The sequence below is a fragment of the Equus quagga genome, chromosome 6 (assembly GCF_021613505.1).
Source record: "Equus quagga isolate Etosha38 chromosome 6, UCLA_HA_Equagga_1.0, whole genome shotgun sequence".
NCBI lineage: Eukaryota > Metazoa > Chordata > Mammalia > Perissodactyla > Equidae > Equus > Equus quagga.
This window is the reverse complement of record NC_060272.1, coordinates 121,883,589-121,896,428: the sequence shown is the minus strand read 5'-3', so window position 1 is coordinate 121,896,428 and position 12,840 is coordinate 121,883,589.

The window sequence follows — 12,840 nt, the reverse complement described above, 5'->3', positions numbered from 1 at the left end:
CCAGCACAAGCAGTAAGTTCTTCAGCTCACTAGCTCTTAAAAGCATGGAGTTGCAACAGTGGTGAAGGAGTGTGTCTTCAATGCCCAAGTCAAGTCAAACCTCAGCAATAACTGCTTCTTTACCACCAATTCACTGGCATCCAGACTTTCCCTCTAAAATTTGTGAGGATGAAATACGTCTATCAGCACATAGATGGCTGCAAAGAATCAGTGTCTCCTTTATACATAGTTGCTGCAACAATATACATATACAAAACTCTAGGGCTTGTGAAAACCTTCTGGGTACCGAAGAAATACGGGACAAGAAGAAAAAGGAAGAAAAGGAGAGGAAAGGAGAAGAAGGGAGAGGAGAGCTTGGTCAAAGACAGGATTCGAAAAGACTCTTCATTTTTTTTATGTCTATTAGTGTCATGAGTTTGCCTGTGTTGCATACATTATGTCTTTATTATAACTCTGGAGGTAATCTGAATCGCCCTCACTTCTCAGAAAAGGAAATCTAGGGGCCAGCCCAGTGGTGCAGCGGTTAAGTTCGCACATTCCGCTTCTAGTTGGCCTGGGGTTCACCGGTTCGGATCCCAGCTGCGGACATGGCACTGCATAGCATGCCATGCTGTGGTAGGCGTCCCACATATAAAGTAGAGGAAGATGGGCACGGATGTTAGCTCAGGGCCAGCCTTCCTCAGAAAAAAGAGGAGGATTGGCAGTAGTTAGCTCAGGGCTGATCTTCCTCAAAAAAAAAAAAAAAGAAGAAAAGGAAATCTATGCTCGAAGAAGTGAAGTAAGCTTATACTACTAAAAAGTGTCAACCCCAGGACTTGATCCTAGGTCTCCATGATTTTAAAAACACTCGTTCTCTTTCATCCCATCTTATTACCTCTCTTGCCAAGAGAACACTTCTTTGATGTGCACTTTAATTGTTTAGGTTTAGATAAAGTGTATCTGGTGGCAAGAAGACAGAAGTCTTATCAGTGATCTCTACCATTGAACCAGAATGACATTTATTCTTCTTCGCATCCAAAGAGAGACTGGATGTAGGAGAGGGAAGAGGCAGATGAGAATCCTGTGATTTGGCTATGAGCTAAACATAGCACCTATTTCCTAATCCCCTTTCCTAGACCCCTCCATCACCTTGGACAGTGTGTGGAGTGGGCAAATACATTGAATACGGTATACCGCTACTCAACAAATAGAATACAGTAGTTCCACCTTTTCATTTCAGCATAGATGCCTGTGCTAAATGTTAAAACATACACACCAGATCCTCCTGCCTTTTTCCTCTCTTGAAGCAACTATCTCTACAGAGTCAAGTCTCTGTGACAAGCTTAGCAGTTTCTTGAGGGGGCAAGTGGACAGTCTAGTAGTTAAATACAAGGGCTTTGGCATCGCATCTGGGTTCAAGTTCAGGCTCCATCATTTATGTGGCCTTGGAAGGGCAAGTTAGTTTACTTCTCTGATCTTTTTGTGGTTTCTTAATCTCTAAAATGGGGATAATAATATCTCATGCAGTTGGTATGAAAATTAAACAAAATGGTATGCATAAAGTTCCTAGCATGATGCCTAAGACAGAATGACAGTATATTTTCCTTGAATTATTGCTTTGATCTAGCTCAATGAACTGTCAAGTAGACAAATTACAGTACTTTGAGGTAGCTTGAAGGTCTACGGAATCATTCTGATGGCTTCCATTTGCTACAGGGACATTTATCTAGAGGAAAAGAAGCTGTTCAAAACAGCTGAGAGTTTTCCCAAGAGACCTGAGCTGTTCAGGTTGTCCCCAATTTTTTTCCTATGTCCTAAGTCCAGTACAAACAAAATTGCAGCCTATTAAATACTATTGAATATTTAGTATGCAATATAGCCAATAAATTCATTTTAGGTCCATTTTGTGATACTTCAGTGTGGTATTGTATCGTCAGATGCATATATAAAATATTGTTTAATGAATGTGCAAGGTGATTTATGAGGATTTTAAAGAGTTTGGACCCCAATTTTGAGAAATTTACACCATGGTAGAATTTTATAGTGTTATAGCTACACTTTTACAGCACATTGCTGAATCTATAGGATTTATTTAACACCGAGATCTTGGTGAAGAGTACAACCTTCAAGAATAACTTTAAACTTTAAATGATCTACTCTTTGTCCTGCACTGTAGCAAAGAGCGTGGACAGCCTGTGTGTTTCACTATTTCCTCTGTCAAAAGCACAACTACCACCTGCACCCAACCTATTACTGCCCCCACCAATCTGTTCCACTTCTTAAGCGTTGACAGTCAAAAAGAAAATTGACGAACTTAATGAAGTTAAGTTATTCATACATCTGCTGAGACAGTACTGTGAATTACCATGAAGATGAAATACCTGTGCCAAAAAGCAAGCTATAGAGGATACAGCGGTGACTCTAGGTGAGACTACAGGAGAGTTCAAATCCCACTTCCACTGCTAATTAGCAGAGTGGAGTTGAATGAATTAACCTCTCTAGGCCTCAATTTCTACATCTACAAAATCTAAACAGATTCAAAACAGTGAATTTCATTAGCTTAGCTTATATCTTTTGATTAGATAGTGTTGTGTCTGATATATAAAAACACTCAACAGACAGTAGCTACTCTATGCTAGGATACAAACAATTCATTTTCACCTTATAATTCCACCCCTATTGCTGTTTCCTCTTCTTTAAAAATCTATATATTTTTCCTTTTCATTCTCAATCCTACTTGTGTTTATAAAACCTCCTTGCATTCTTTGTGGAAGGAAGACTAGGTATTAGGGAAAAAAACACACACAAATAAGGACATAATATCTTTCTATTTCTTTCTTCAAATAAAACATTTCTAAAATAAGTTTTGATCTTGTGAAATGTATGTGTGGTGGTCGATGATTGGTACTTTCTAACCTGAAAAAGAGTGGTGTCCTTAGGAGGGTTGTAGGAGTGTGCTGATGAAACATAGTCAGGCACCTTTGCCTCCAAACCTCCTTTCCCAGCCAAGATGAAAAATGTGGGTTCAATATTTCCACTCTAACTGACTCATTTGGCAGGAAAAGAAGTCCAGATGCCAAAAGGAATTAAAAAAAAAAAAAAAAATGGAGGAAAAAGGCACAGGAAGGAGGAGGGGGAAGTAGGAGGAGCATGTCATATTCCATCAAGTTATAGAAAAACCAGTCCTGAGGATTAACAAGGAGGATGCCTTGACCTTCACAGCTAAAATCAGGTCCCAGGAAATACACCACTTCTTAAAATACACTTCACACCAAAGAGCATTAAGAACCAAAGTGGTTTTTTACAGAACTACTGTGCTATAATTCAGTATTTTTTTATAATTGTCTACAAGATAGTAACAAAAAGTATATGCCAACCTATGCAAGAGTGTCAAGGGTAAAATATTCACCTTCAAATATACTAACAGACCCAAAGTTCTACTTTAATTAGACTACTGCCAAAAATAATCAGAGTGTGATTACACAAGTGCATGTGTATGCCCAAACTCATCAAATTTTATACATTAATTATGTGCAGCTTTTGTATACCACTTATATCCCAATAAAGTAGGGAAAAAAAGAAAAATAACCAGAGTAATTATTTGATAATTTAATTATATGAAACAACTAGCATATTTTAATCTTTTTCAAAGCATCTTACAAGTTTTAGCTAATTTATTCCATAATAATTGCTAAAGATAGATTCACTATTTCTTACAGCTCTTGCGATTTTTGTAAATGTCCAATGAAAATATTTAATCACCATAGTCCATACAACTTTAGATTTTTCACCCTTCTTGTTTTGATTATTCTGAAATACATTACCTATGCCCAGAATGCACAAAAGTGACAACAGACAGCATATTGTTCCAGCTATCTACAGTCTTTATTATTCACCAAAGTATCTCTCAAATACACTGTCTTTAACAGTTTTATAGGGAAGATAAATGATGAAATGAGGGCTGAGTATCTAGAAAGTCGATGTCAAAGAAGAATTAAAAGATATGGGGTATATCACACCATTTAGTTAGTTAAAAAATGATTATTCAGCACCAACAAAGTACAAGGCATTCTGCTAAAAATGCAGGGTGAGAAACCAACTGTACCTGGAGTTCACCATATACTGGAAGCAAGATTCAGGCACACAAATGAAAACAATTGTGTATCATAAACTTTATGATGGACATACCAGTTATGGAAACACAGGAAAATTCCTAATTATTGCTGGGTTTCACTATTTTTCCTCTGTAAAGTGAGAGAGTTGTCTTAGTCCTTTAGGTCTCTTCTAAATTTAATATTTTGTGATAATAAGCTTATAAAAATACTTATTTCACTTTTTTTTAGCAGAGAGCTGGAAGACTTTTGTCTTTAATAAGTTAGGTACTTTTGCCAGAGAAGGTAAAAGCTTTTGAACAAATGCCTTGGTTCAGTAGGACAAAGATAGTCTCACTGATTAGCATCTGAGAAAGCAGAAAATCATTAGCTAAAAAAAAGAAAGTGGCTTTTAATCTGATTTCTCCTGGTTGATCTTGCATACCTAGAATGGGCATGATTGATACTAACATCCTTTTTCTGGGATTATTATTTTGTTTGACTAACAAATGTATCAAATACATTTGATAAAAGTTTTGTAAGTTGTCACCATCACACTCCAATTTTCATAAAGTGATCAGGTATGAAATCTCAGTTAACTAAAGAGAAAAATACATAGTAAAACATTATGGCATGTATTAGTTACGGCTGCCCTAGGCGAAATGAAGTTTCACTTTTAACGTACCTTCTTTCCTGTCACTTGGCCTCACATTTCTGTGATATGCAGACCTGGGAGAGTTGCAAAGATTAAATAAGGTAAGATTAAGTGACACATGTAAAGCCATTCAGTAAATAATAGCTCTTGTTACCATTGCTATGATTACGAACATTATTTATGCATTTTACTTTTTCTGCCATTCCTCACTCTCAAAGGTGGGTCCTACATGTAAAGCTTCCCAAAGTATGGTATGTATTGTGCTGAGAGCACTTGAGAAGATCTGGGGATGCAAACAGACCAAAAAAACATTTAACTTAGTAGTCATATATTTAAATTAAAATATATTTGAAAATTGTATACCTAGCATATCAACCTGGTGATTCAACAGATACTATTGTTATTAAATAAATTTAAGTTAAAAATAGCAGTATATTTGCAGAAGCACAACAGTACAGGTGGCATGTAAATATAGGAAAAATGATGAAGATGGTACATGAACAGCTGAAGTTTGGGGAACAATTAAATAAAGCATAAACAGCTACTTCCACCATCTAAGGAGTGGGGAAGTGGCGTCACATTTTGAAAGAGGCAACTCTCTCACCTACTAGCTTACATATAAATTCCTTCAGGGAAAACTCAGTCTTCATCAAGGTCAATATATTCATGCAAGCTCAACAACTGATTCAAAGATCATCAAAACAATGCATGTGTGTGTGTAGGTGTGAAAGTCTTCAATCAGAATATTTCCCTTATCCAGAGAGTTCTTGATGAAGAAAAAAAAATCTTATAAAGGCAGTGAATATGGAAAAGGCTTAAATTGTAATTCATACTCTATGCAACACCAATGATTTCTTACTATAGAGGAAAACCTATAAATATGAGGCTATCTTTACCAGTGTTTAAAATGCATGAATTAAAAACAAAAAACTCTCAAATTATTAATGTTTGTGGGGAAACATTTAGCCAATCACCCTTCACAACATTGGAAAAGTCAAGCACAATTTAGCACTCAATAAATTTTTGTTAAATGAATAATTGATGTGGATATTATACCTACAAACAACCTAAAGCTTCATGATCTCTTAAAGTGTAGATCTGATAGCCCCTTACAATTGTGGGGGGAAGGGAGCTAAAAATTAAAAGAAACAGATGGAACTACCATTCCTGTACAAACAGTGTTGTAACAGTGTTACAATGATGGCTTATTAATAGAAATGTCATAAAACTGTATTGTAAATAGATGTTCAAAGCATGTATACATTTCATAAGCAAGGCAACACATTACCTAACCATATATATTAAAGATGTAAGTGATCAGGAGAGTTTAAGCATAGTCATTCTTGTATGCTTGTGTGACAAAAGAGTCAGAATTCAGGGACTTTTGCTGAAATACAGGGGCTTTTTGAGAAGTAAGCTCAGTGACATCTGTCTTGTTTTCTTTAATGATAAGGCCAAGGTGAATATTATGGTCAAGTTTTTTTATCTTAATACTGGGTCTGAGTACTTGTGAGACAACGTCTTGTAGACACTCAAAGACGGTGTGGATTGAGCCCCTGGAGAGCTCTGCCTCCAGCAGCAGCCCTGCAGTGGTGGCCGTTGGGCAGGGTGGAGTCGGTCTACCACAGGGAGGGTGGGGTTGACTCAACTCACAGTGAAACTGACGAACTGGTCTTGACGCATTCATTAATTTCATGTGTTGAAATCTCTAAATACATTTCTATGCCATACCTTTCCAGAGAGCACGTGTGCACTTTCTGCTTTTCAAAGACAGAAATAATAAAGATTTGGATTACTGAGCTCTGTGGATTGGAACATTTTTCACTGAGTATTATAATTATGCATTTATAAGTTCTTGAATGCAGGAAATGTCTGGTTCATTGTATTTCCAGAGCCCAGGTCAGTGTCTGACACATTATAGGTATTCAGTAAATATTTTTTGAATAAATGAATTTATAAATGAATGCTTTAGTCCCTAGATAGTTGGCAGAAGAAGGGATTTGAGAGAAAATAGGAAAGAGAACTTCTGAGACCCACTTATTTCATGGCCTCTTCTGCCTGCCCAGCCCAGCACCGAGAGAGCCAAGCAGTGATCTCACCCGGAGAACCTGCTGGGCTAGTCGAGTCAATGAGCAAGGTGAGTCCTGCCACTCATGTCAAACAGTAAACTTGGCTAATAGATTCCCAGAAGTACAGTGTGGCTTCTCTCTCCATCCAAATCTGTCCCGGAAAGCCAGATCTAATTATCCACCGTGGAATTTGGCCAGTTACACTGAGATTATGATAGTTGAGAAATTTGAACTTTAGCCTCACATAAACAAAAGCACAGGACTGGGCCACTCCCTGTGGCTTCTGGGTATTTTTGAATTTTTTGTCAAAAGGAAACAGTTGCTTTGGAGTCTGAGTTTTCTTCTCCAGAGAGAAACGTTAAGTCAAATTGATTCAGTTTTTGAATGTAAACTGTCTTCAAATATCTTCCTTAAAATAATTTAAATTTAGTGAGAAATATCTGGAATCTAAATAAAATGCAGCACCCTTTATTAATCATCAAAAAATAATGTTAAGCACAAAGAAAGATACAAAATGAGTAAGATACAGTCTTTGATGCTGCCTTTTTCAGGCAGATTTCAAGAGAAGTAGTTTAAAGCCCTAAGAAAATGTTCTTCTTCACTCAGCAATAGATGCAGAAAGGTTAAGTCTTTCAAATTTACAATAGAAGGTCACTATGCACATTATCACATGTCTGTGAGGTGGAATTAAACAAGTTTTAATGTTCCTTTTTAAGCGACTTTTCCTGGTAAACAAAAATTGTCTCAGGGTTACACTTACGTGATATTCTCAAGCTTTGTGGGTACAGCTGGCCAAAGTCCTCCCCATAAACAAACTAGAGGTTCATGGGCGTTTTCTTCACTTTGGAAAATGGTTCATAGTAGGATCCCAACAGCTAGACAATTTCCAGTGTGCATTCCACTTTTACTCGCCCTATATACAATTTCTCAGGATCATCCTGTTGAAGAGGTTCAGGTACACATGTAACGTTGGGTCTCCTCACCACCTGAGAGCAGACTCATGGCGTTTAATTTTCTCTCCTTTCCTTTCCTCCCATTAAATCCCGTTCCTCTTTTGCACTGACAGGCATCGCTTTGCAACATGCCTTCTCCTTATCTCTGTTTTATCTCTTATACCATCAACCTCTCTGGTACATTTGTTTTCTGTTTTCATGGGAATTTCTGCCTTGGCAGAGAGTTATTTAGTGAGAGGGAGGGAGTGGTACGAAACCCACAGCAGCGATTAAGAAAAGTCAGAGAAAGCAAAGCTCATTCTATGGGCAGTGAAAAATGATAGAAGGAATGCTGAATGGAAATCAGACAACCAAGGGACTGGTTCTGGCACCAAGGATCACCTTGTGACCTTGGAATTCAGGGAACTTCTTGAGCATTTCAGTTCCTTATCTACATAATTAGCGTACTAATACTGGTCCTGTCAACTAAACAGAAACGACAAGACAATTGAACCAGACTGCAGGAGAGTTTTATGTTGCATTAATTTACAAATTGTATCTCTCTGTATCACATGAGATGTGGTTGTTGATGATGTTAGATGCTCTGCTGCAAAGGAGACACTCACACATGCCAACTGTCCCCAGCCTTCTTGCCCAGACTGGACTAACTCAGGGATAGGTAGGAGTTCATTCTTCAGGGTACAAGAAATCCATACAAATGAACAATCCTACCATTTTTAGTATACTCTGTCTAGTTGGTTGGCTTCATAAAGCTTCTCCCAACCTGCTTTATTGACAGTCTGATACTGGCCATGATCTCCTTTTCAACCCATAAGCACTGCCCATACCCCAGCTGCAGTCTGGTTGCTTGTGAGCATCTGGATCAGACTAGAATTGAATGGGGTGATGTCACTCTGGGGTCGATTGGCTTGGGCTCAGACACTGGCACTATAATGAAAGAGCTGTGACACCTTAAACTTGTTCTTTAATTTCTCTGAGACTCCATTCCCTAATTTGTATAGAGAAGGCACTAATATCTACACTGTAAAGGGATGGGATGAATAAAAAACAATAAAACTTTATTATAATCCAAGAGTTAAAAGTAATATACAACACAAATATGCATATTTAGGATTGTCCATATATTTGAGTTAAGATCTCCTAAAAATAAAATATTTTAAGGGCCAGCCATGTGGCTGAGTGGTTAAGTTCACATTCTCGGCTTCAGCAGCCCAGCATTTGCTGGTTAATACCCTGGGTGCAGATCTACACACTGCTCACCAAGCCATGCTGTGGCAGCATCCCACACAGAAGAACTAGAATGACCTACAATGAGGATATATATACTGGGGCTTTGGGGAGGGAAAAAAAGAGGAAAATTGGCAACAGACGTTAGGGTCAATCTTCCTAACCAAAAATAAATAAATAAAAAATAAAAGATTTTAAAGAGAGGCAGCTGTGCAATTAAAAATACACTTTGTGGTTTTGTTGAGCTCATAGCTCTTGATTAGATTGTTAAGTCTACACTGGCGCAATAATTAAGCCTAGTAGGAACTTAATTATTTTTTAATAATTAAAGGAGTAAATAATCAAATGAATGGATGAGTGAATTATACTGGTTAGGTTTGGAGAAATATTGAATTTTACGTCTCTCCTCTAGGTGGCGAACTGTTACCTCCTACAACGTAGTATTGCACTTCCTGTCTCTTCCACAATTGACACGAAAATTGTACTAAAAAAATCCATACTTTTGCCTGTCCTCATGAAGAAGTAAACAACCATAAATGCATTTTCTCCCAAAGTTATCTCTTTGTTTTTACATCTTTAAGCTTCTTGTCAAAAAATTGTTTAGAGAAAATCATTAAGAAATATGATTGTGTAACTACTATAAAGAAATAGAATTGTGCAAGAGACTTTTTCAAAACACTTGTGCAAGGCTGCTTTGAAGACTTTCAATTTTCATGGGCAGCTCTTAGGAAAATGTTCTTTTGCCCAAAGTTCATTATTTTCCTAGGGTATTCATTTTCCCCTAAATATGAAAAAAATAAAAGTAATTCTACTAATCATGATTTTTTTTTAACTAAACCTCAAAGACTTTTTTTCCTTCCAGATTCACTGTGACAGGAACAGACAAAACTGAATAAGAGCTGAATGCATTATCCTTTAAATTGAATACAAAAGAACAGTCAAATGAGATAAATTAATCCAAATACCTTGTTTTAATTTTCCTTCAAGCCAGGATATGAGTTCCCTGAATGATTTAAATAATGCCCCCAATCTCCACTTCCCTTTATGATGACACAGTCTATATTTTGTTATACAGGAAATATGACTGGAAAATATTTTAGAGCACCGTGAAAGCTGAAGGGCAAAGCTAAAATCCACCCAAGAGTACACCGAACAGGAACAGCAAGAATTGAAGATGCCTGTCCTGTTTCCAAAGGCAAGGGGAGGAGATGAGTAAAAAGAACAATGACATCTTATGGCCCAAGAGCTAAAATTAAATGCATGTCAACAATTCTTGTTGAAACTAGAAGCCAACGTAGGTTAGGCAAACCAGGTAAAGAGTTCTTTCCTGCCACAACATGCCATGATAATAGTCACCGAACATTGAGACATGGCAAGTGATAGAAGTGAGGTTAACACTAGAAAACCACAGAGGATTCTGAACTGGTGTGGCAGCTCTTCAATTCTATGTTGAAGTATCGTATGAACCTAAAACCCATATTTCCTTTTTATTCCACCCAAAAAGCTGAAAGCCAGTTGTTCAGATATGGGAATCTGAATGAGAATTTATAGCTTATGTATAATTATTTCTCTAACGCACATTTCTTGAGTAACCACTCAAGGGCCAGGCCTTGTGGTAGAAGCCTTGAATGAATAAGGCATGGTCCCTACCCTCAAAGCAGCAAGGAAGCCAGACAAGTATGCAAATAATTATATGATAGTAATCAAGGGAGAAGGAGAGAAAGAAAGGAGCTAAGGCCAAATTGGTGTATTGATGTGAGAGTGTGAACGAATCGCCTTTAAATCCCATCCCACAGCTGGGTTGGTGACCAGAATCCAACCACAGTATTTGTCTTTGCTGGATTCAAATGAAACCTACACTGCTGACTCTGATGCAGCTAAATCATGGAAATCGATCTGAGGTAGGCATAAACATCTATAATACCTTCCCAAAAGCATTTTGGTCTTGTTTCATAAGATCATTTTCAAAGATATGCAAGAAGACAGGAGTTAAGGAAGAAAACACCATCCATTAAATTAATGTATGATTCTTAACTTTGTCATTTTGGTCTTGTTTCATAAGATCATTTTCAAAGATATGCAAGAAGACAGGAGTTATGGAAGAAAACACCATCCATTAAATTAATGTATGATTCTTAACATTTGTCATAATGTATGATTCTTAACTTTGTCACTATAAACCTTTTGAATTAAACTAAGACACAAGCTAAACATCCATTAATAGGGGAGTGTAAGTAAATTGTAGAATATCTCAAACAGTAATTTTAAAAGAATGAGGCATCTTAGCATAGAAACATCTCCATACGTATAGAAGTGAAAGAAAACAGGCAAGAGGAAAACATTCAGGCTATAAACATGCCTTGTTATTTGATGCAACTTAAACACTTTTTCCCAAGGTTAGGAAAAAGCAGAAAATGGCACAAATAAGTAAAATAGTATGAAATATAGTGTACTCTTTATCACTACTACGTTATACTTCCATAATTATAACGATTTAAGTGAACTTTTTATAAAAAGTTTTTCGGTGTTTGGATTGGTTATTTTACCTCCCAAAAAAATATTTTGTCTTGAAGTGCAGTGTGTGGAGATTTGAACACTGTCCCTAAATATTACTAGTTTGTTTTAGACCCTTTCTCTTTAAATCTTTTCCTTTTGCAAGCTTTATCTTCATGTTTAAAGACTTCAATCTAATTAGCCCATGCACACTATAATTTCATTCTGAAAAGGGAAAAGTGAACTTTGACCCAACTTCTGTTATGAAGTGGATATCCTGCCTTCATATCAGCCCAAAGCTGATCTGATATAATTTTCTTTACTCTTCACTATAAGAAAGGAGAAAGAAAAGGAGAGGAGAGAAAGGGGCTCCAGAAAAGAAAGGAGAAATGGACTGAGCATCTCTTCTACTAGCAGGAATTGAAAGTTGTCTGTTGAGTGTAGCCCTCTCATTTACAGTAAGTAGCCAAATGAGGCCCCGTTCTGTGGCATCTGCTGTATTATAATTGGTACAATTTTCTCCTTAATAAAAAGCATTGTCTTTGAGTAAGTTCCTGTCTACAATGACTCAGGACCCTCAGATGTGATCATAGCCTTCACTCCTTCTAGGGAAATTCATAAAGGTAAAACCAGTCTCATTTTTATAAGCCAAATTCGCCTCTAGAAATGAGGCAGCATGCCACAGAAAGAAAGCCAGTATGGCATGCGCAGGACGTGGGGCTCAGCCATGCAGCTCAAATCAGCCAGTGACCTTTCACAAAGAAGACAAAGGCAAATACACAGAGAAGGAGAAAGCACATTGGTGCCAACATTACACAAGTAGAACAGGTGCATCCACCCCCTCCTGGTGCCATAGCCCAATCTAGACACACCCAGACTTTCTCACTCACAGGGCCACTACGGCTGGTCTGAATTCAAGTCAATAGAAGCTTATTGCCATGGGCATAGGTGAGAGCTATCTGACGCCAATCAATATATGCACCCAGCAAGGAAAATAAAGAAGCATAGTAAACACATGCACTTGTATCTATACAATTCTTTTGAAAAGGACTTGAAGTACAGAAACTAGAACTAAGAGAGAATGGTATTAGCTCAATAAGTATGAAATTAGCACCGACGCACTCTAAAGCAACTTTCTAATTCCAGTAGAGGAATCTTCAAAGATGAACCAGCAAAACCTACAATGCCAGTTGCCCTCAACAGCTGACTCAGCCAATAAGTTTGTTACATTATTAGTTAGACCACAAACAACCTCCCCCCACCAAAAATCTGAGAGAAATCAAAACAATAATACTGCAATGAGGATAATTAATATAGTTACCATTTATTAAGCACCTATTAGGTGCCAGACAGTTTACTATATTTAGCTACAT